This window comes from Linepithema humile, chromosome 2, assembly GCF_040581485.1.
Source record: "Linepithema humile isolate Giens D197 chromosome 2, Lhum_UNIL_v1.0, whole genome shotgun sequence".
Taxonomy (NCBI): domain Eukaryota; kingdom Metazoa; phylum Arthropoda; class Insecta; order Hymenoptera; family Formicidae; genus Linepithema; species Linepithema humile.
In genome coordinates, this window is record NC_090129.1 from 4,145,758 (window position 1) to 4,171,571 (window position 25,814).

At 33.6% G+C, this 25,814-nt stretch overlaps 2 protein-coding genes across 9 annotated transcripts in view; one reads left to right on the plus strand and one right to left on the minus strand.

Moving 5' to 3' along the window:
• LOC105673878 (uncharacterized) overlaps positions 1-25,814 on the minus strand; it is a 148,704-nt gene that overhangs the window by 48,347 nt on the left and 74,543 nt on the right. For all 8 annotated transcript variants that reach the window (XM_067350379.1, XM_012369835.2, XM_012369837.2 and 5 more), the window contains one exon: positions 11,221-11,310. The gene's annotated coding sequence lies outside the window, so the exon portion shown is untranslated. The remainder of the gene's footprint in view (positions 1-11,220; positions 11,311-25,814) is intronic.
• The window catches only part of LOC105673877 (1-phosphatidylinositol 4,5-bisphosphate phosphodiesterase epsilon-1-like), a 93,488-nt gene that overhangs the window by 2,179 nt on the left and 65,495 nt on the right, over positions 1-25,814 (plus strand). Inside the window, exon 2 of the mRNA XM_012369831.2 lies at positions 21,808-21,873. The gene's annotated coding sequence lies outside the window, so the exon portion shown is untranslated. The remainder of the gene's footprint in view (positions 1-21,807; positions 21,874-25,814) is intronic.

The following is a 25,814-nucleotide window of genomic DNA, read 5'->3' on the forward strand; positions in this document are numbered from 1 at the left end:
TTCAACGTATATGTAAAATATAAGAGCACTTTAATAATGTTTTACATTATTATTTAGTTATTTCTTAACATTCACGTTCTTTCTATGTAATTAATACGTGACAATTTTATTATAAAATTTTAACGTGCCAATATTCCGTTTAATAAATTTAGAATTATGCCACTAAAATACCGTACTAGTTCTAAATGTGCAGTAAGAATCATTCAAAACAATTTATTTCAGATGTTATAAATTTGATATTAATTGCGATAATTTAACATCTTGTGACGCCTGGTGTTGTAATCATTCATATAAATCAACATATCAAAATAATTTAAAATTTGTCAAGAACCAAAAATGCACTTACGTTAATTTGATGATCATTGAAGATGGGAGAAAATTCGACATGGATGTGCGAGTAAATGTTAAGACCTTTACCAGCGCGTAACGCTAATCCGAGTTGACATTTTCGCGTTGCGTTGAAGTTGTTGGATTAGAAGGAAAGTATCTTCAGGATCTTTAGAAAGTGGATGACGAGAGGTAGGCAACAAATATATGTTTCCATTCTCATCGTGGTATAAATTTAAAAATTTCTTTGTCAAGTAGGTATAGAAAATCTTACGCATCTTTTTGAATTTAGAAGAATTTAGAAGTAGAACTTGAATTTCGAAATTAGAAGTTAAAATAGTGGCCATTTATCGTTAGAATATGATAAAAATATTGAAAATTTCATAATATTAGTCTTACATAAAATAAAATCATATCATTTTATTTTTAATGAAATCTTTGCATAAAGCCATTCATATCCGTAACTGTAATGTGACGTAAAACTTCATAATATTAATAATGAAATTGAAGCATCGGATGTTTGTGAGTGCCATCAGTAGAATTATATATACGATTTATTTCAATTTTAACATTTTCTATATTTGTTTAATTTATGATATGTGTTTGATTTATATGGTACGCGTAATAAAGATATAGTAAAATAATATAGATATAGATAAGACCATGTTTATAGATTATATACGTAGAAAACGAGGCTTATCTATATTTAACTGATGATTTATGATTAAGTTGCATTTTTTTAAAAAGTTGTACAATATTTCGCTACTCGATCAATTTTTTATAAAAATTAACCACATCAGTCTACTCTCGCAAAAATTTCATAACGAGAATTACGAGAAAAGCGAGAGGAGCAATACCAATTAAACCACTTAACCATTAATCGATAAATACCAAACGGTTCATATCAATACTATCAAAACATTTTTCCATTTGATTCATATTTCTACTGCTAAAAGAACAATCTTTTAATTAGCCAGAATAAATTGTCCCGTCTTCCGTGCGTTTTTTCACTCCTTTACACTGTTCTGATTCATTTTGATTTAATCATACAAGTCATGAAAAAATAAAGGTGCTTTTTTAACGAATTTGCTTTATATCAGTTTGCTCATATTTTTCACGTACAAACGGATATTCATGATATTCTCGTGTAAAATTTGTGCTGCCAACGCTGCACATGTGTGCACAGAGTTACATTCGTTACTTTACGTTAATTGATAAAATAGACATCATCATGTGCTAGATTCGCGACAATTCCTTTTTGTACACTTCGACGTATAATTTCGAAAACAAAATATTGATGGAAAACATTGTGATGGATTAAAACACGGATTGACAAGACAAGTTAGTTATTATGTAAATATTTATACAAAATTTTTCATTAGTACAACTAAAATACATTGATAAAGTTAAGTCAAAGATTCGGAGAACATCCTGTATAACGCGATCCAAAAATATAAAAATCAAATCTCGTAATTCATTATCATTAAAAGTGTAACTCTGTAACAAGAATGCCAGCACCAATTTACAGAAGTTTATTTAGGTCATCTTAATGCTTTTCCAACTAATAACGGTCAGTAATATTAATAACATGTTATGCTTTCGCGTGTGCAGATAAATTGTAGCGTTGCCGCACGTTATTATTACATAAAAGCTCGCGTCTGAGTTGCTGTGCGAACTTCTATTTCAGTTAATTAAAAATGAAGCTTTTCTTTCGAGCACATAGCCGTGTTATCTCGTGGCGCACGCATGCGATCTAGTTAGTAATTCTGATAACATCTGTCGAGGAGAAAAGATATAGAGCAATATCACGCAGGGTCTTGCTTTTACGAGTTATATCGACGGTAAAAGCGATATTAGCGCTTTCTTTTAGTGTTCCATACAAGAAAATATCTCTTTCAACTATAGAAAATTTTCGTTTACTTAATTCTGTTATATATAATAGTTTGTATATACTAATATAATAATGTTTTATGAGAATATAAAAAATAAGAGAGGAGGAGTAGGTTTTATATTATGCTGGATGCGTCAGAAAGATCAAATCTTAGAAAAAAATTCATCTGAAAGTTGAAAACCAATTTTTATCTCGCTAATATGATAAAGAAATTATTTGCTGTCGCAATATCTTATTTTCAATATTACATTTCTTAACAAGTCTGTAATAAAATTTCCATGTACATATATTTCAAATAAACTAAACTCAAAGCTAATTAGAAAGCAAGATCTTATTATCTATTCATATCGGTAAAATTTAATTAGCGATAATTCTACATATTTGAAACATATTTAATTGAATATTTAACTTATAGCAAAAATATATTCTCGTAACTAAAATTGTGATGAAATTTTTATTAAGTAAAAATTGATTCTATATTTCTTGAAGAAATTGTTCTTATTTTATGTATTTAAAACATCTTATATTTTATTTAAAAGTTACAGTATCAGGTCACTCTTATCAGAGTGCTACTTTAAAGTCCCCAGTTTGAAATACTATTAATACTTATCATTTATTAAAAAAAATGTTACGAAAGAGTCGAAATACATATTCAAATTTTTTGATACATTTATTAGTTAAACAGGAATGTACTTCCAATATTTTAATTTTGTTGAAACCGTTTGTTCATGTGATAATATTTATTTTGTTCGAAAAGTTTCCGAAGTAAGAAACTTACTTCGGAAGCATATGTGATAAGAATTTTCGCTAACAGGCAGATACATCATAATTACGACAGTGTAGAAAATTGAGTATATTAAATTTTTATTGAGCATTCTTTGTGCACCATATTCTAAATGCATTTATGGAAATTGATATTGCAAGGAAAAATTTATCAAAGAATGTGCTTACATACGAGATTCCATCACTATGATAAAGTTGCTACGTGGAATACATAATTTTTTTATTAGAATTCTTCATGGACTCATCCTTCAAATCTCAAACTTTACAAGATCGCAACGCTTTTCACAAAAAGTTTGGTTTACGGTCGATTGCGCGAATTTGAATTGAAATCCAAATTGAATCCAAATCGTTTATCCATTTCGCGAAAGTTAAAGACTATCGTGTATATAACGCCGCGGATCAAAATCCTGCATGTTTTGCCGCGTGTTTCGTAAAAAAAAAAGAATTTGTGCGATTTTAACTCGTTGCTGTAATTGTAGAACTGATTCTAGTCGAAATTAAACTTGTCTGTTTTTATTGGAATTCCTACTGAAATTCAATACACGGTTATAGCGCAGCAATGAAACACAGAAAAGCTATGGTTTTCGTGTTTTGCGTTTTAATGCTCTTTATTTGTTTTTCATCTGATAATTATTGTAATGCGCGGTAATTCTATGACTATAGATCTTGACTACAACGTGTCGTTACATTTTTATTTTACAAAATCATCTATTGCAGATTACATATTGCTGATTACAAATTCTCTCAAATCAAGAGTCACGGTCGTGTCTCGCGCCAAGTTCACGCGTAGCGCAACGAAGGACCGATTAGATATCAGACAAAAAATTTAGCCAGAAACCGATTAGATATCAGACAAAAAATTTCATTAGGAATTTAATAGTCTTAAATAATCGTCTTAGCAATTCGCAAGAGGAAATTGCACAATCGCTGGTGCGACATAATAAATGTTCTTCAATATACGCAGCCAAATAAATTCGCTATCTCATGTGTGCAGATTAATAGTGTCGATCAATTAATTTGGCGGAAAACTCTGTTTTCAGATCGGTTTGAACATCCAAGTAAGGCGTAATTTATTTTCCCGAAGCGCGCAGTTGCTCGTTTCACGACGTTCCTGTGGGATGTCGTAAAGAGAAACGATATATCGAACATAAGCAAACACGTTCGAGAGACATCCAAAGATACCGGCACGCCCACACGGAACGTGAAGGTAATCTTGTAATTGCTATGCACTAAGGGAAGATAAATTGGTAATTGCTGTGCATCAAGAGAAGCTAAATTGCTAATTACTGCGCGAAATATAAAGCGGATTCATAATTTAATTTTCGCGGATATCTGTTGAGATTTGAACAACTGTTGGCATCTATAAAAAAAATTCTTATTATTCTAAAAATTAAAATATATAATAATTCCTATTTTATCTAAAAACTCAAAAATCGGGGAAAAAAGCAGATAAAACAGAAAGATGATTCTTTCTCTTGCTATAAAACAAGAACGGTACAATAATTGTGCAAATTTACTTACGCTCAGTGAATATAACACAATATAATATCGTGAAATGGAAATCTGTGAAACATAGATTAATGGAGTTTCCCACTGCAGGCTTTCCGCTTGATATAGCATCTCGCGGGGAAATTTTTTTAAAATTCGGTACCGTTGCCAAGAGTGTAACTTATTTCACTATATCCTCCCTTTCTTCCCCATTCCCATTTTAATGCACGTGTACGTTGTAAATCGATGTCGATAGCGGCACGCGATTAAGGACAGGATCGTTTTAATACTTCCATCAGCTTTAAATATTCTTGTTTTTCAAAGCGTCACATACAATATGTAATATTCTAAAATGCATTTGCAAGATACAATTTCTTCCATTTTATAACAAAAATTTTGAAAACTAAAGTTTACAAAGAATTATTTTTTGATCAGCTATATAAAACGGCATCTTCCATCACTCTGCATTGTTTACTCGTCTTAGATAGAATTTAAAGTTGAAAATTTGATAGAAAAAACGTCGTACGTTTCCCACACAAGCGTGCTTCGGTATTTCCAAAATACAAGGATACGGCGAGATAGCGCCGAACAAATTTCCGGACGAAGCGCGATCGGAAAGTGAAGTAAAGTTTAATGAATCACGCGGCGGATCGATTGGTTAGGGATCTGCCGACGACGGATTTGAGATCACGTTTGCAAATTTTGTTTGACGATGCGTGAACACGAAGAGAGATGAGTGTGTTGCAGAACTTTTTAAGACCATCGATATTTCTGCACGCTTGGGCACGCCTAGGCTTTTCCGTGTTCTCATTTTCGCCAGGAGTGGACGCACCGTCTTCTTCAGCTTGCCGCGAAGTAGCTCCGGGCGTCTAATGCTGGACTAACTCAATCCAAAACGAAAACGAGTTATCGGTGCTAACACGATTCGATCGAAGACCGCCGGCGGTCTCTGTCGTTCAACGGTAAAAAGATCCCGACCCAATAGGACAGCGGAGATCTTTCGATACGCGCGCGCTGGCTACCCGCGGCGTACCATATTCCCGCCGGTGTATTCCAATTTTCGTTATTCAGATCCCATCTCTGAACACTGCTTCATCGATGCCTATTAATGTTTATGTTCAAAAATAAATCTCATTTTGGCAGCGCTGATTTCCGTAGCACGCAAGGGATATCTCAATTTTAATTTTACATTGTAATCAGTATATACTAATTTCCGGTAGATATCCATTTAATTGCATACAATTGTTATATCTTTTAATTAGTAAAAAACATTATTTTATTAAATCATAATGCCGCGATGCGAATATGCATGCGGACTAATCGCCTCTATGTTTTCTCTCTTTTTCTCTTGTCCCTTTTCCGCTTTGTTACTTGACTTTGTTTGTCAAAATCGTCTGCCGTTTTTGATTCGTGAATTTCTTCCTCTCGCGTTTGTGGTCTTTATTCACGCCAGCTTTCCTTCTTTTCTCATATTTCTGGTACGTTCACATTCCTTCGGTTCGTTTCACTTCCTCTCATCGTCTCGTAGCTAGGTCTGTTTTTCCGCCTTTTATCTCACCTTCGTCTCATCATTTTCGTTTCTCTTCTCCACATGACGAAACATATTTCCTCAAGATGTCAGAGTTCACCTTCTCTAAGTCACTTCGCTTCGATCGATCGACCGCGCGTCGTGTCCCAACTCACGAAATCCGGATTTGCACTCCGCATACATTTGCAATCCGCGAAATCGTATTCGCCAGCGTGCACAAATCGGTCATGATAATCATTCGCGTCTCTAGCGTACAAGTTTGAAACATATATATTCTCCATCTAGCAGGCAATATGTGTATTATATCGAGGGATGGTGAAAGTTGATCATGAAAAACTTTATCTGCTTTTTTTTATACAAATGCTGAGCGTTGCAAAGAAAGAATTCGAAGACAAAGACAATTTATATTCAAATATCGAATATTCTAAGTTTTCCTTACTTCCCAGTGGATCCTATTTTTATAGCATGTTACTTCAGTTTTATTACCAATGACGTTTAATATTAGAAATCGATGAATTCTAAAATTAAAATCTTGGTTACTTAAATCTATCGCGCGAGATGCATAAAGAATATATAAAGATTAATTAGGTAAATCGACTTATATTCTGTAAAATCAAGAGTAATTCTTCATTATTTATTTCACTCGTAAATTTGTTTGAAAAACATAGTTCATTTTCGCGGACAGAAGTATTTGCTTAAATATTAAAACGACGCCGACAGAAATTCTTTACTTAATTATGTTGAACGTCACCATCCTGCGGGAAGCGCGCAAAACTTTCAGTAAGTCGCTGTTGTACAACGCGTATGCGGTTTTCCTTAGTCTTCGTTGATAAAATACAGCGCCGCATCGTGTTCCGTAAGTGTCTATGATTCGGAACTGTTAATGTATTTTATTTACAACCGAGGTAACATGTAACGTCGTGTCGACGGAACTTTCATGGAAAATTAAGGAAAGTTGCCCGACGATCAACCCGCGAAATCGCCTCGGGAAAACTTTCAAAGCAATCCGCTGCCGTGTGGCACGCGAGTGAATTTTTTGTTCCCTTTTTTAAACAAAAGCTACATCCTGTTTTTATCGTTCATCGAATTTGCAAGCACGAAACATTCAGTTTATTTTGCTCTTTGCATATGTATTTGCCCGATTGTCCGAAACAATTAACAATTTCCTTTGATAAACTTTAACGATAGAATGCGGTATGTGTAAAATAAACGATGCGAAAAAAAATCAATTTTTATCTCTCTCAGCTTTTTATCGTCTCATCATTCTTCACATTTTATTCTTTTCAATTTTATGCTTTGGAAATAACTGTTATACGTATATATATTATAAAATTTGTTCTGTAAATAATTCATTTGATTGTATAATATTCTTTTATGAAATAAATTAATCAATACAAATCTCATGGCAGAACGCATGCGGAATGTGAATTTATTTAAGATATGTAAATTTAATCATTAAATATTAAAGATATTAAATTATTTCACATAAAAAAGATTTTTTACACGTAATACGATGATGGAAAAATTCCATTAGTGAAATGATAATTAATCGAAAACGCAATTCATTGAACGTATCCAATGGTGAGTTTCACTATGCGAGTATCGGTCACTAGAGAAGTGAATCAATAATCGTGATTTCATTGGCGTGCAACAAGTAGTTGCAAATTTCGTCCATGGTGCGACGGAGGCAATAAACACTTATACGACTTGTACACTTCGTTTGATGAAAATATTAGTCGCGTATACAACGTAACGTCGAATGACGTCCGCTTTGATCCCATAATAGCGAAATTGTTTCCCTACCAGTATCGTTTTAATGTCATCGAATTGTCGTTGATAGCACCCGACTTCATTAACCATCTTGTTCCGTGCATATACTTATTCACGAAACAGATATGCACATGCGGATGCGCATATGTAATATATACAAGTGCGCTTATTAATCAATGATCAACGCTTACGGGTTCTCGCCGCAGAATAACCCAAGGGTAGCTTATGAGATCCCTTTGTTTTGCATAACAACGATCTAGATTATTTCGCTCGTTCTCACTCTACGCGCGAGTTCTGTAATAAGCTTAATAATAATGCGAGATACTAATCCTAAAGAAAATGTAACAAAAGGTTATTGTTTATACGACCATTTTAACATGCGTACTCAACATATTGCTGATTAAGATATCGTAACAAATCCTGTACCTTTTTTTATCTTTCTGTATTTTCCTTTTCGTATTTTTTTTCTAACGCGGTTTTTAGTTACGTCATTTTTACAACTCCAATTTTTAATCATAAATATATGTTTCAAAGCAGTGTTGAATATTGTTGAATTACTTTTAGTTTGCAATGTTTCGATAAAATCTTGCTAATTGAAACAAGATTTTTTTAAATGTATTCTTCTTAAATACTGACTAAAAGGTTTTCTTTAGAACTTTCCTAAGAACATTATTTTTGTGGAAACTTTCAATCCTTCATCTTTTATACGTACTGTTATTCAAATATTTATACCGAGAAAATTATTATGTTATATTATGTAAAATAGTAAATCAAATCAATATAATATATTGTTATCTGGAAAATTTCAGCGAGATATACTTGCTATTTTTCAGCATTCTTATCGATGAAAGGTGTCTTTCTTGTAACATAAGTTATACGAAGCGTTTTCTATGACTATGTTATCCTTTTTAGATAATAAACTTCCTGTAGCATATTTTGAATAGAAATTCATCGTCGGCATATTTTTCTTTTGATACTACGAAATACCGTAGCTTGTACGAATTATCAGATCGTAAGAAATCTTAAACGCAATTATTCTCTTTATTTTTCATTGAATAAAGAAGGTTTTGTTAACATTAAGCGTTTATGCTGAGGCGACAGGTGGCCGAGCTTATCAAATTTTTAATTTACATTTATTTTAAATTCTGATTTCTTAATCATGAAAAATCGCTTTATAATCAATATCTTGTTCTTATTCTTTAACGAAAATCCCCTTGCATAAAGATAAATGAATCGCGCTAGCGCGGCAAGATTACGAGTTGCCTACGGGTCAGGAATTCTTAAAAGCTTTGATTTCTTACAGTATTGAAACAAAGCCATCTCAACTGTGATTTTATTTGAAATATGCTAAGCATGATGCACTCAAAAGGATGACATAGTTACAGAAATCATTCTGTATACGAGAAAAAGAATTAAAAGGCCAGTACTAAAAAATATTTTTAATCGCAAAACATAATTATTAATGCGACTCTGGAAAATATAATTTTTTAAATATATTTTCTAAAAATATTCTTTGAAAATATTGATTGCTAAATTTTTGGCCAATTAGCTTTAATTAATCGTTTTAATAAAATTTCGTCAATAAGATCATTTCTCTCGCATTATTTAGAATCTATTGCGAGAAATATTAAAACACTTGCAATTAATTACACGATTACATTTATCTTTACGTATCATCTTGAAACAAGTTTGGGCTTCGGAGCATCATAGCAAAACGCTGATGCGTTTTCTTCGGTTCAAATTTCTTTGTAAAAGCGCATCTTCTACGGAAATATTTTTTTCGATTATACCCAAATCGTGATTACCGATGCGATTACGAATGCAACTCGCGTCTGCGAACGAATTCGGTCGCGCCATTGAATAATATTGATGGTTCTTCGTCGAGATCCCATCAAGGAAACTTCTGAAGGCTTCCAGCACCTGCATGCATTCGCCCCCCCGCGCGCACAACGCGGCAAAGTTGGCCGATTTTATTTTCTAAATATTCATGATATACCACGTCCCTCCGGTGAGCGAAACCGCGCAGCGAGAAGCGGCGCACTATAAATATTCCATCTCGCTCCTACCTTCCCACTACAACTTTAAACGAGAGACGAATATGAGATATCTCAGGTGAGGTCTGTCTCCACCGATATACAGACACGTCAGAGATGTAACAAAATATTAAATTATACTATTATCCACATGCAAATTGAACATTCCCATGCGGTGGAACAAAAGATGAATACGAAAATTCTCGGGATGTGTCATTAATCAAACACAATAAAAAATGTGCTTGGAAAAATCAAGCGGGGTCTTTTTTGTCAAAGGAATTATTTTTGTTAGTATTTGATATTGAATCAATTAATCGATAGATAATCAGTGATGGTTCAGATAGTAGATGCAGTTCAAGATAATTAAATTTTAACCTAAAAGTAGACAAAAATCAGCAAGAATATTAGAAACTTTTGCAAATAGAATGCATTTTCAATATTACATGACATATTTTACTCCTGAAATTAAGAGGTCGTGGACTTTAAAAAATATCAAATATAAAACTAATATCGGAAAAATTATTTTAGTTTTGGGAACGCATAAAATCGGTAGTAGTTTTCAAAAATGCAACAGTCTTCCAAATAATCTGTAAAAAAGTAATTATCTTAATTCAGTTCACTGTACCTTTACGCGATATTTTCAATTTTTCTATATCACGATGACAGAAGTAAAAGATAATTGATACGTTCAATCAAGAAAGTTTGCTCTTCTCACGATTACTTTCGCAACCCGCCAATTTTTTCTTAATACTTAACCGCTGATTCTTTGCTGGCTTCATGCAGCGTCCGTGGTAGAACCTATCGATTTGTTTCGACGAAAAGCAAATCTGTCCCACAGGCTATACATGCCAAACCGAGGACTCCCGAGCGGTGTCCCAAATTTCGTGATATATCCACGAGCAGTTGCACTCTGTAACGTGCTGGCGTGGGCAGCTAGGATGCAGGATACTGCGTATGTAGCGCATCGGTTACGAGCGCCCTTTGTGCGCGTAATAATCGTTGCATTATTCGATTCCAATCTGGTCTTGGGGTCATTTGTATTGATTTATTGAGCACCCATTCGGTGATTGCGGACACGTACTTGCGCCGAGCGCGCGCTTTGTGTGTACTCGCTTTACGTGTACGTGCTCCCGTATCAAAACCGAGATCTATACGCTACTACTTAAAATAAAAATATCAAACGTCCCCGTAGCTGGCCGCGGCATTGTGATATTAATTCAAACTTCTGTATTTTTTTTTCAAAGAATTTCCAAATAAATGTAGGAAATCCGTACTTACTATTAATTGCACGCACTACTGAACGAAAGTCAACATACGTGCTTTACTTACGCACATGCGCGCGCGGATTTTATGTACTTTGTACAATTATGCAAATATAATCAATAAATTTGCGCACTCACCGATCGTTGTATCCCAGCTGACAATAAATTTGCGCACTCATCGATTGTTGTATCTCGGCCAACAATAAATACGCCTTCATGCCGTTGTATCTGGAAAAGCAAATACATATTTTGGAGTTATTATAAATTATTACATATTTTGCAGTTTTTTTTCTTATCATATATCATTTAACAATTGCTATTTTTTATTAAAATATATGCAGCAAATATAGGCAGTAATTTGCACGAATAATTACTTTATTTAATACTTTTATTGCACTTAATAAATATTCAATAATGTTCATTAATATTTAATAAATACTAATTGTAATTATGTATGTATTATCACATTTGTGTACATATTTAAATAACGAACAAATAATTGTGCTCATCAGCAAGAATATTGCAGTTTACTGACTTCTGCCTTAAAATTTATACTGCTGAGTGATAATCAATCCATACACTTCACTTTTGAAAAACGCGAAAATTAGAGATGAAATCACATCACGAATTCGTCGTGCCGCAATAAGCAAAACGCTAATATGAAATAAAACATATTTTATGCCGCGACGCGTCCAACATATAATTATTGCAATTATAGTTACTTTACATATTCATTGATCGACTCGATGCTCTACATATGCAAACTTCGAGTAAGTGAAAAGAGCGACGACTACTTGAACAAGTACTTCGAAATTGTATTCAACAATATTTAATAAAAAATATACTGCGTCTGATATTTTCAACAAACGTAGAAATTATTTTGCGTGTCTACGACATTAAAATCGAGAATATCAGACGAGTGGTTCTGATAGTTTTACTTTAAACGGCACATCCGACAAAACTTTCTTCTTTAAGTACTTAATACATAATTAATCATAAAATGTTCGCTGCTATCCGACGCGCCGGGAGAAATAGTGGCCGCGAAGATACCGTGTCCGGCGCACCCTCTCGAAAAACACACACGCGCGCCAATACATAATTGTGATAACACACACATATCTACATATACAATTATAATTATAGTCAAATGTTTTATTCTGATTTTCAGCTCGCTTTTCTTTTTTTAATGTAGTTTTTTTAATCAGGACAATTATTCTAATTAACTTTAATCAAGAATAAAAAATATTTTATGCATATATTATTTTTAATATAGCACACGTTTATGTAGCAAATTTCTTTGACAGATTTATAGTAGATTCATCTATAGAAAAAGTTTTATGTGTAATTTTTTTATATTGAACATTATAATTAACATAGTAATTAAAAGTACGTAAAAATAAGGTCTACTTGTATTTAAATAAACAAGATTTTGTTATTTCATTATAGGCCAGAAGTTCTCTCGTCCTACATTTCCATTCGCTAGGTGTCCAACCTCGGAAACAATTGACGCTTTGACATTTGAGTTAAGAAAAAATCGAGTCAAAATTGATCAAAGAATCTTTCATTAAAATTCCATTCCGGAACATCCTGTATAAAGATCGAAAAGGGAGAAATGCAAACTTGGTTAAGGACATAGTTAACTTTCAGGTCAGCCGTAAGATTGCAACTATTTCCTCTTCTAACGGAATATTAATTTGTTTGTGGTGTCGTTTAAGTAATTCTAGAGAGATTTTCGAAACAATTTCTTGCTGTTGATGAATCAATTACTTTCACGAAAACAAATAGAATGCATAATAGTTCATTTATATCGTCAAAAATCATCAAATTTATGAATGAGACGTAAAACTACGGGAAAGTGAAGAAGAGAAGTTGCCCGAGCTGCGTTTAGATCAGTGATTTTTTCCAAGTTCTTCGACTTTACAAACGGGAGATAAGAAAACTTGCGCTTGCGAGTCATAAAACAGCTCACGATCCCCGCGGAATTCTAATTACTAAAGATTTTCCATTCGAGTCCTTTTTTTTCCGATCCGTAAGTTACCTCGTTGCGCGCGTTGCAAGCTGCAAACGGCGTAGTGTCAAAATTTACGAGCGACCGAGATTTCCATTCGAGGTGTCGTAAATTCAATTCGTCCAAGTTCTCTACGTTAACGGCGCTCGATAGATGTAAAGAGATGGATGTCGATCCGATGTCGTTCACGGGACGACGCATGTTACATCTCGGAGGAAAAAGCTGATGCAATAAATTTCGTCTAATAGACTGCAAAGCGAATGGTCAATTTGTTGCGCGATTGATCTCTGTAAATTTTACAGGTAGAAGATGATTCTCCCCTTCTTCTTTCCTCGCCCCTCTCTCGCTCTTTTCTCTTACACATCTTGCTCTCTCTCTCTCTCTCTCTCTCTCTCTCTCTCTCTCTCTCTCTCTCTCTCTCTCTCTCTCTCTCTCTTTCTCTCTCTCTCTCTCTCTCTAGCTACCATTATCATTATCCAGTGTATTGTGTATTGACGGATAAGTGGCTCATATAACCGAACAAATCATCGCGTCATTATTGTTGCTAATTCAATGGGAATGAAACGCTTACACCAATTACGTGCACATGCCCGCTATTGATTTCTGCACGACTGTAGAGAGGGCATAGCTGCGGTTCGGATTTTAAAGAGGATGCGAACGTGGGGATTCGCCTACTCGTTATTATTAAAGTCCTCGCTCCGGCTTTATTACCTCGATTCTTTTTCTTCCGTTTGTCAGTCTGCCCGGTCTTCCGCTTATTCGGGCATCCGTTGATTAACGCATGAAAATAAATCACTCGAGAAAGCGAAATTTTTTCACCGCGACTTGTTGACTTACGGCTATTAACTTCTTTCTGTTATTAAAGCACTTTTCTTTATATTCAATTTTAGTAATCTAATCTCAATGGTATAAATTATAATATTACTTATTTGTCCAGAATATATGGTGTCAAGTAAAGTAATAGATACAAAAATGATCCGGTTAACAAAAACTGTTTCTGTGACGTATTGTATTATTGTTTTTTTTTTTTTTTTTTTTTTTACTTAATGGTCTAATTACGAATACTGCATTTAATCAGCCATAAAAAAACTACATTGCCGATTAAAGCAAGATTCTAAATGGGTTCACTTAGTTTTGCATTTGCACAGCCATTTATATTTCTCCGCTTTATAAAGTCGTTATTCTTCGAGTATTTCAAATGTTGTTGTTTAACTCAAATCTATTTTACTCAATAGCTCTCTCGTAAATCTTTCGTTTTTGTTCTGAAGTTCTGACTACTGCAAGCACATATAAATGTATATTTTCAGTCGGGAAGATATTCTTGTCTTCTATTTTTTTAATCAGTGCTCGCAGCGTCGCCGGCTTGCACCTTTTGCTGCGAGTATCGGTCGAAGATTTGCCGTCTTTTGAAGTGTTTTCGCAAAGAGAATGCCACGTGATAGCAAAATGAACGTTTTGCATTGCAAAAGAGTTGCACCGGCAATTTCGAGCAACGTGGCGTTGCCCGTAACGTCATCGCGAGGGTAATGAAATGGCATCATTCCAAAGACGAACAGTCGACGTCCGACGTTCCGAAAGTTTTGAAAGATTGTCTTGAAAAATTGGATGGCAGCCAATCGCGCCGTATCACTTGATACGTCCGAGGAACTTTAAGTGAGGCTATGCGCCAGTACGGAAAATCGAGATACTCTACCCTTCTCCCCTTTCCAATTGCCTCTGCTAGTTGGTAAACAAGATAAACTGGGCTCTTTCTTATTCAAAGTAGTATTCAGTCGAATGCAGTCCCAGTGGATTCACAAATGCGCCGACGAAATGTACGCGGAACGCATCGGAGGTGTATCATCACGCCAAACACATGTTGCATAAATTGTCTTTCATTTCGGATAATCACCGGCTGTGTCGGCAGAAACGTAGATGGCTTGCAGTTTGCATATCTCGCGACTTTTCAAGAAATAAAAGCAATCGAGTTCGCGATCGTGAAATGCCGTGAAAGTTTATTTTATAATTAAGTATCGGTCAAGCTATCAATTATTAATTATGTATACTATTACTTGACGCTCGAGCTATGTCAGTATCAATCTTGTGTATCGCTGGTAGTTGAAGCAATTAGGTCGTAATTTCACCTTGAACATGCGCGATAGTAAAGTTAATCATCTCATGAACTGCTAATTAAATTGTCCCCAGCTCACATACTACCCCAAAGTTCTTTGCATTTCATAGGCAAAATTACATTGCATAAATATGTCGCGCTATCTAAAGCAATTATAAGAAAATTTTCCAACAATTAATAAAGCTTTTAATAGAGAAGTTGTGAGGGCTATTAATGCGAAAATTTCACTTCTTTACTAATGCAAACAATTATACAATGTATCATAGAATATATTCAATCGATACTGATATTAAATAGCACTGATTCAATTTATCACCGAAATACATTGCAGAATTTATTGTATACAAAACTGTATGTCTCCTTATTTTCAAAAAAAATAACAAGAAATATCTTAAATTAATCAATAATTTTAATTTATAATCAAAAAAATGTTTTCTTGCAACTAAATTTAAATTTGAAGTTTCTTTTTACTTAAAAACGAACAATATACAGCAACATTCATAAGAAAAACATACTTTGTTGCAATAAAGCAAAGAATAGTTTCGCGATGATAAACTGAAACTTTAAGCTTCCATACTTCAATAAGTTATGGATAGCTTTTGTTTTGGATAGATATATTGGCTAAGGGTAACTTTTGGCTCGAAACTGCCTTGCCAAGCCAACTACTTGATAAACTAACACTGACTCTGCAAACACCTTGTTGCAAGTGACTTGTTCCAAGTTTCGTCTAATGCGCCTAACCGCACCCAAACTATAATCTTCTCCTAATTATTTGTATAAGAATAATACATTAGTCATCATTAAACAGTTGTATTTCGGACATGTTTGCGGATCTGTATTGCAATTTCTTTTTTTAGATAAAAATGAATAACGATAAGTAATTTTAGATAAAAATGAATAACGATAAGTAATTTTAGATAAATTTAAAGATTAGAACAGAGAGCTTTTGTTCATTATTAATATAACTTATTGTTAAAAGTAGGAGCAGAATCAGAGAATTACATTGCGGTCAGTGATCATTAGTGAGTTTAACTGCAACCGTGAATAATTCCTATGTATGTAATTAATGATCGTTTTTAATTATAACTATCGTATATATTTATTTGCAAATGGCACACGCGCGATATACTTCATTGAATTAATTCTTATAACAACGTCTGACTTGCGTCATCGTGATCCATTTGCTAAAATTAATCACACAATACCGTAACAGATAAAAAAAACCTACGCATTACAGAATTTTGCTACACAAAATTTCCGTTCTTGATACAGTTGGAAAATCTATCGGGCAAATTGACGTAACACCAATCACACGACAATCGAGTGGACTTCGATACTCGGAGGTACAATAATTACTTCGTCGTGTCGAAAAGTTTCTTTGAGTATTGATATTTGATGTGCTATTTTATCGTGCAATTAAATGCTCATGTTGCGATGCTTTACTAGGTAAATAACGACTAACAGTAATACTCGCACCTGTTTTGCGCAAACGCTTGTGTGATATCTATGATCTGGAACCACTGCCTCTGTGTAGAATAGTTATATTAATTGATATCACCGGGGACCTCTATTATGGAAAGTCTCTTAACTTGCAGTGATACTAACGATGTGGAAATTACCAGCGCGCCTGAGCTCTAAAATATAATCGTGCTAAATCTTGTTGGAATCTCTTAAATCACCCAAGAATTGCACGGGAAATTTTGCTACGTCGTAGTTGTTTTTTTTTTCATGAATAAAAAAGTAGTGTAATCCTTAATATTCTTGGAAACTTCGTTTTCAAGCTATTTCAGAATAACTCGTGAATTAGTTACCTTATCAGCTAGATCAGAATGCAAATCTTATCTTTATTTATTTCCTGGAATATCCGTTCTCTTAATCAGTCGTGACACATGTAACGCTGTTACGAATCCATCCGGTCAAAAGTTCCTTTCTGTAATTAGTTTCCAGCTTTGAGCGTGTGAACTTATATTTCAATATTTATATTATCATTTCGATCACACGCAACAAACGATAACGTGAATCTACGTTTCTCAATTTCGATGTCAAAAACGCATTTGCAAACGAATATACTGTCGCTACGAAAGCAAACCTTGACTGAATTATTAAAGTGTAATTGTGCATAAATTTCAGTTTTTACTGTAGATTTTAAAATTGGCAAAGTGCGAAGATGCATGGTCTGCGCCAACAAATGCGGAAAATTTACCGTCCCAAAAGAAGTGCTCCAGTTATTTTTTAAAACAATAGCACCATTTGTATTGTGTGTTTAGTCGTATCTTCCAATTAGCTTAAATCGTCCGAATACGCGAATTCCATCAGAGCTGCTTGAAAACTTGCTGCTTTAATTTCTGGTTTCCGTAGTTTTTCGTTCGCAAAGCACGCTCAGGAAATATCTTGTTAAATAATCAATAAGCAAGTTGATTACTTTGAAACTCAATTTAATTTTTACTTAATGTAAGTCTCCACTGTGTAATAATATCAGTGACTTACACTCTTATTTAATTTGTTAGCATTTATAATTCTTTCATTAATTCAGTTGTTTGCAATGTAGCCAATTCAATATAATATTCAATTAATTTATACAATTTGTTAATCGATTATGCTACTGCATAATTTATAAGAAATTCACAATTTGAATGAATACACGCAGGTGGCCGGAATATTCTCCATTTCTAGAATTATAAAAATTTAATATTTTGATTTTTCAAATTACGAAAGATAATGTGCATGTAAACAAAAATTCGCTATAAGAGCTTATATCGCAATCAAATAATCCTGCAACAAAATGTAAAATTTTGTTCCAGTTATTATTTATCAATTATCACTTGTTGCTTGTTCGAAATTACATAATTTTTACAAATATGATCAAATTTCGATACGACAATTTTATTCTGAACTTTGTAACTTATTTTCATTCTGCTTTCATTATTATCTCCACGCAATAGTTAAATAAAGTTTATTAATTCGCACATGATTAGAAAATAATAGTTTCAGTATACAAAAATGAAATAAACTGCTTACATGTATCCACATATTTCTATAGCTTCGAAGAATTAAAATTAAAATGATCAAATCACCACATTATTTAACTGTTCGTTATTAAAATTCTGGAGTATAGCATGCCGATGTAATCTGAAGTGCTAAGATTTTATACGATTCGTATAATAAATTCGATAATTCGAAAATTCGATATAGTAAAACAATGTAGAATTGGAAATTTCTGTTCTATTCTCGGAAGCTAATTTTCATTCTCAAAAACCTATAACCTCCATCTATACGTGCTCATATGCCATTGAAAATATTATAATATCCACCATGTCGTGCCCCACATTCGCGATTTTGAGAATGTTGACTTAAACTTGTGTACACTTGAAATATTACATGCACCTCTCTCAAGAGGTTCTACAGTGCTTGCCATGCCACCACTCTCACCATCCTTTGTAATTACAACCAACTTTAGATAACTACACAGTCCTCCGCTTCGTTTACTCTCCTTCATTTCGACCCGACCGCCTCTCGTTCACTTTTCTCTCTTTTCCCATTCTACAAATATAGAAAGCATTAGTTTCGCTAACAATGAACGCATGTCCACTATCGCGAAACTCAAACATCGTCTATTTCTGTATCCCGGATTATATTTTTCTTATTAGTAATATTAACACCGTTCTCGCTTTTACCCACGTAAATTAATCTTGATTTATGCGACGCTATGGAAACGTTCGTTTAATTGGAGAGCAGTATGAGTAATACACGAAATTTCGTATATATCTGTAAATCCGGAAATTATTACCTATATAAGGGTTCTCTCCCCGTCCTTTTGCTCGGTCCGACAGCAAATTCTACTAAATTACGAACAACCACGGCAATCTGACATAACGTTACTTCATTTACGCAAACTCGTCAAACGTGTGTGTCTGTGTGTGCGCATATGTCATACCATCGTTATCGTTCCTATGATAATTCCCGGCGAGAGAAATTTGCAGCAACAAAAAAACGAGATCTTGTTCCGATCAATACTCTCTTGGATATCATTACATTTATACATTAACCTTTCTGTCCCAAGATGCGTTAATAATGTATCCCGAAAAACGTAGTGCTGTCTGCAGCAAGATCTCATCCTTCGTCGCTATCGTGCTCCGAAATTAATTAAAATTAATATTAGAATAATCTACTGAAGAGCGTGGAGCGGAGGAAAAATTCGCCAAGTAGAAGCAAAAAGTTGATCGAAGGAGGCGCGAGACACGTTTTTCGCGAAGGGAGTGTCGTAATGATTTTTAATATTTTCAATCGGATGGTATGTGTGTGTGTGTGTGTGTGTGTGTGGCACGCATTATGCGCTTGATCGAACTCGGGAATTTTCGGCGTAATAATAAAGTCCTCGCGTTACCCGAGCAACTTATAACACCACCTCTTGCGCGTCCACCTCCGCGCTACCCTCTCTGTCGACTTTGTCGTTTTCTCTCTCGACGCTCGAGAAAAAGCAATATCGCCACCGGTGGTAAAACTCACTTTTACGTACAAAAGTATTCCTTTTTCTTTCTCTCTCGATCTTTTTACCGGTTCGTCGACAAGCGTTGCACAGATAGTCGGCGAGTGTCGCCATATTAAATAAACTCCTCCCAAATTGGAAATATACATCATGCAACGATGGCGCATGGCGTACATTTCTTTTGATTGCCGCTTGTTTCCTTTGCCGCACTGGATTCCTTAAATCAACTACATGGAAATCGACTATGTTTCCGCGTGTGCTTTCTTTTCTGCTCTTAGCGACAGTATTTCTCCAGTTGCCATTGAATTACTGGTTACGATTTATCAACGTCTTTTTCTCCAATTTATTTCCACAATTTCTTCCCATTTCGAAATCTTCGATCCACAAATATATAGTTCTCCTCCTTATTCGTAACGGCAACCGTACATCTTAATGTTTCGTTGTTGCAGTGTTAGAAATCAAACATTACAGATATTACAAAATACCATTCTGCACTTTATATCTTCCATAGCGCGATTTCCTCTAAAAGTATTTGAGTTATGTAAAGAAACAAGGCGTCATTTATTTCCTCGTTTTGCTATTTTGCTTTTTTTTCCACCACAACGTGGAAGAGAAACAGAAATAGAAATAAAAAATGATATATCGCCGATAGCGGCGAGACCCATTTTTACTAACGACCGCTTTTCCCCCGACATACGCATTGAATGAATGCACTTATCCACTCAGTTGCACTAGCGATGCTACTCAGGCTAGCTGCACTACAAGCCTCATTCCCAGAAAATATGCTCGCAGGAAATTACGGTTGATTCGGTCAAATTTAAAACATTTTTTGATGGAAAAAGCTGCATATTTTTTAACCAATAGCGCTATTATACCGAATATTACAAATATAACTACTATATTAAAGGTTTTTTCGAAAATTTAACTTTATATTTGATAATTCTGTAATTAATTCTTTTACATAAAAAAATTTTTTATTTTATTTTCTAATATTTAGATTTCATGGAATATTTGACGATTTTAAAACAGATTGCTTAATATAGCAACTTTTCTAATATATCAGATATATTAAAAATGCTTACTGACAAAAATAAATTGTGCATTAATATATTAAACAATTTAATAATATATACATTTTTATTTTTTCTAGAGCAAAATTAAGATAAATCGCGAGAAATTATGTAAAAAGAATAAAAGTTCAAAATCTGGTATTTTTATCAGAGAGAAAAATATATTTAATATCTAATAAATTAATGATAAAAAAAGAATAAAGTTTTATAGCCACATTTGCTATTTTCAAGCTCTTTATATGCAATGTTGGTAAAAACTACCGCAAGCTTTAGAATATTCTAATATCATTTTTCCATTCGTTGGATATGAAATGCAAAAAGGTACATCAACTTTAGAATATGTGCTCTTCATAAGATTTCATGAGATCTTATCCAAGCATATCACACATCGATATTGTGATCTTGCAACTACAAAAGCATACGCAAGTGTAATGAAAGCTTCTCGATCGCTCTGCGGAATTTAAAGAGAGGAGTTGAGTTTACGTATGGCGTAAAGAGTAAACGATGATACTATTACAGTGTAATCGTTTGATGATACTATTACTGTGTAATAGGAGTTATCCTACTTCCCGAACGTATAGTCCGCCTCCAACGCATTCCGGCGAAATTTGCAGACATTTACTGTGTTATATTATGCTGAAAACAATCGTGCACTATGAAATAATTATTCATATACAATGTAAAGAGATAACAGATTCTGCTATTCGTGAAGAGTTCTCAATATATTAAGCACATTAGTACACGCTTTAATCTTCCAAACAACTTGACTTTACGATACAAATTCACGATTTATGTTAGCTGCAATTCAATACTTTCATTTCTGCGAACAATTTGCAACCATCTTAAACGCGTCATGATTTATTACAAAATAAACATATTGCCCATAAAAATCGTACTCGTATCAATAAAGGAAATTGAAGAGAAGCAACTGTATAAAGCAACAAGAGTGTTGTATACAAATATTTTATTTTTTCGACAAAATATGTATGTTTTTTATTCGTATGAACGCAAATGTAATGTAAATATTGATTTGCTATCGTTCGTTTTTCAGGTAGAAGAACCAAATCAATCGCCGAAGGACTAAATTACACTTTACGGGAAACTGCACTCTCTGTCGGTATGTAAAAACAATTGAATGATTCATTGACATTCATTGAATTAGTTATTTCGAAAACGTGAAAACAGCGAATAACAACAAATAAAAATGAATGTTTAGTTTATATAAAAAAATACAAACTTTTAAAAATCATCAAATCATTATTGTTGTATGTAGTAGTAAGTTTAATTTGTGTAAATTAGAAAAACAAAAAGCCAAAATTATTTTTATCATTTTTTTTTAAGAAATGAGTTTTTTGAGTGTCTGTAAAATTTGACGTCGCTTTGTCATAGCAGATTCATTAAAAATATTATGCATAGGATGCTGCAACAATGTTGCACTTTTTCTCAGTCATATAAAATGCGAGTTAAATTAACAATAAGACTGATAATTACTGTTCTATTACATGCTAAATTTATTCCTATGCTATCGATAAACGTTGATAGAAAATAAGTATATACATAGCTCGTAGTCCACTTTGCATATATGAATTCAAACAAGCAATACATACGCAAACTCCTTTCTGGGCATAAAGCTGAAGTAAATAAATAAATACATACATACGCGATACATATCATCGTGAATTATAGTCACGTTCGCATAGGTAATACGCCAAATAGCCATAGTTTGTTATTTCATGGAGATATGCTTGTATCACTAGGTACAATTCGCGCGATCCGATAGCGAATTCGCGTAAAAATATCGTGAAACGCCAGAAATATCTTTAAATAAACACCGAAGCAGCATAGATACCGCCGCCTCGCTTGTGACATAACAAGAGAGGCATCCCTCTGGAAAATGGAATAATTCCGTAAAAGGTCACCGCACATTTTATTTTCGCAAATCTTGCGGTAATTACAACAAATAACGGTACGGCGTTGTTCCATTTCACTTTCGGCACGCCCACGAAAACGAATTACTCGAACGAAATAATGAAGTTAAGCGGTGCTCAAACAGCTGCTTTATCAACTTTAATGCAAAACGAGTAAGTTCGGTGGCAAACGCTTTAAAAGATCTCGAAGAGAAGGTCCCCGACAATTGAGGGAAACGATCGAGGGAAACGGCGCGGAAATAAAAAGGGCTGTTTGGAATAAAAAAAAATAACACGCGAATTTGCATACAATGATAGGAAGCTGTTGTACGGCAAGAACAGTAGAAACGAAAAACTTCTCACGTGGAATTCTAACAAGTCTTGTACGCGCGCGCTTTAGCAAAGTATAACAAATTTTTCCCGCTTTTTAATCCTCCCCTAGGACATCTCCGTTTTGCCGGCGTCGCGGGGCTATTTTACGGCGTCTTGATTAATGCTGTAACGCGACCGACTCCTCGACCAGTTGCCGACGAAGCTACTTTTCCATTCCTGCGGACGAGATTAAGAGAAAGAAAGTCGACGTTGAAAAAAACTCTTTTTCCGACCTGAGTCTCTATCTAATAAAAAGAAGGACCGGAATTTTTCATGACTTTTTCCTATATAATTACAGACAATGAAATATCCGAAAAATTTTTAAAAATTTAAATTTACACTATCATTAATATAACGGATAAAATATTAATTGGAACAAACATTATACAATTATAAAATATTTTTCTATCTGCAAGACTTTTCATAAAATATAAATTGCTATCAAATTATAATAACGCAAGGTATATTAAAAGTAAGTAAAAAATAGAAAGATATAATCTTTTTATCACCTAAAGTAGCATTAATTATTTTTCCCTCGAAAATCGCAAAAGCTAAATAAATTAAATTACAAATAACATCTATCCATATATAAACTCAAATACCATTTCTGTGTCTCGTTTTATATTTTTATATATTAAAAAAATAGAAAGAGTTGTCTATTGTAAGAGACACATGTGTGAAATGTTGAAGAAGCTATTCATATTGAGTAAAAACAGGCAAATTCAGGCAAATGAATGTTCACTGTAGAGATCTATAAATTTTATAATCATTTGGTTAAAAATATAGCGACTGATACATAGTTACATATTATTGGGGACAAGCAGCAAGTACCGTGAACGAGCACTACCTAAAAATAAAAGTGCGAGCAAAAAAGGAGTAAAACGAGCGCACTACACCAATTTATCGATAAAAGCAGCCTCCGTGAGAGACCGCGATCGACTTTTTTTATTGCAGGTTTTCCAAATAATTTTAATGAAATATTGGAGAAGCTGCTGTGGTTCGAATCTAGACTGCTCTCTTCTCTTCTCTATTCTCTCAATTACTTGTCCTTCTTACGCAATCCGTGAAATTTCAATTTTAATTCGGAGCAACTGATTACTTCATGAATTTATATAATTAGGAAAAAACATAAAGCTCTTCAATTATTAATCTTTCTATTCTATCTTCAACTTTTCAATTTTTAATTATTGAATTATTATATTCTATAATGAAACATACGTATTTAAAATTAAAAAAATAATACACGTTTTGCACAAAACGTAATATTAAGCTCTATTTATCTGCGTAAACAAAATTAAATTCTACGCAGAAGAAAAATTTTTAATCAATCACTTCGATTAATGAACATTTTACACCCGTCTTTCTCAGAAAATTATAGGAAAAAATTACGTAAATAATTGTGGTTAATTCAGGGAGATATTGCTGCAATTTATTAAAAAAGTTGTCGAAAAGTTTTCTTCCCCACACGATAAATGCATGCTAATTGCGGAACATCGCGTGTCGATCGTCGCAAACAATTATTCGTCAAAGTGTGCCAAGTCAAGTGGCAAGTTAAAATACAGCTAGAAAGTTTCAAAGCTGGCAAGTGTCAAATTGAAATATTTTAATTATAACGGCAGAAATACATGCGATAACAAGTATATCGACAAAGTATTAAATGAAATGAATGTGGAAGCAACAGCGTGAATCATTAAAGTGCAAATGACAAACGTTGTACGAAATAAAAATTACTAAAAATCAATTACAAATATGTAGCAATTTATATGAAAAGATTGTTTCTAAATTTTTACGTTTAGAGTTTTCTTATCTTTAAATAAAAGATGCTTTCTGTTCAGCAAAATTCGTTTTATTGGTAAAATATATACGCAACCGATTAAATATATCAAATTACATGTAAGTTTCTTCAAATACTTCAAAAATATATTGCTAATCTTGCTACTTTTTTTATTATTGATTATTACATTTTTCGTAGGAAAGTTAATATCAATATTTCAATAGATTTTAATACTATAAATATATTTCTATAAGAAAGGAAAACATGTACTTCTCCGCAATAAATTCTATACAATAATAAGCAAATTCATAATGTTTACATTTACTTCGATAAATTTGCAGCATTTATGTGCCGTCTGTCCATCCACACATTGTATGCTATTCCCCACATAAATCTCATCGTTGGTTACTTAATCACGTAGGATTTATCACGTAGCGCTCGCATCTGCACGACTTGTTTACGAGCGATAAATCGGCCAAATTGTCGCATTAATAGGCTATAAAAAGTTTTGCTATCATTAAGTATATACTATTTGGATTGACGATTCTTAAATTCATTTAAAAATTGCAAGGTGCCTAATATCTCTCGTCAATTACACTCGCTTTTATTTACAGATGCTTCAATCAATTTAATTCACTCCTTTCTCGCGACTCTTCAATATTGAATTTAAATAACAGAAAGTATGAGCAATGGAGAACACTTACTTTTTCTGACAAAATGTTTTTATTATAAATAATATTTGTCAAGTATTATTCATAATATAAACATATACTGTGAGACAATTTGAATTCTTTAACTATAGATATCACAAAAGACTAACGGAATATTGTCGCTGAAAATGCTGGAGATCTAAATGTAATCCAACAATGAGTGACAACCATGACGGGGATCACGTCGGACGCCAAGTAGAATGGGTCCCGTTGTGGCAATCTTCTAGCTCGGTAATTCCAACTATAGCGGGGCAAAGATTATGCAATTTCTGTAGCAAACTGACAAGCGTACGAA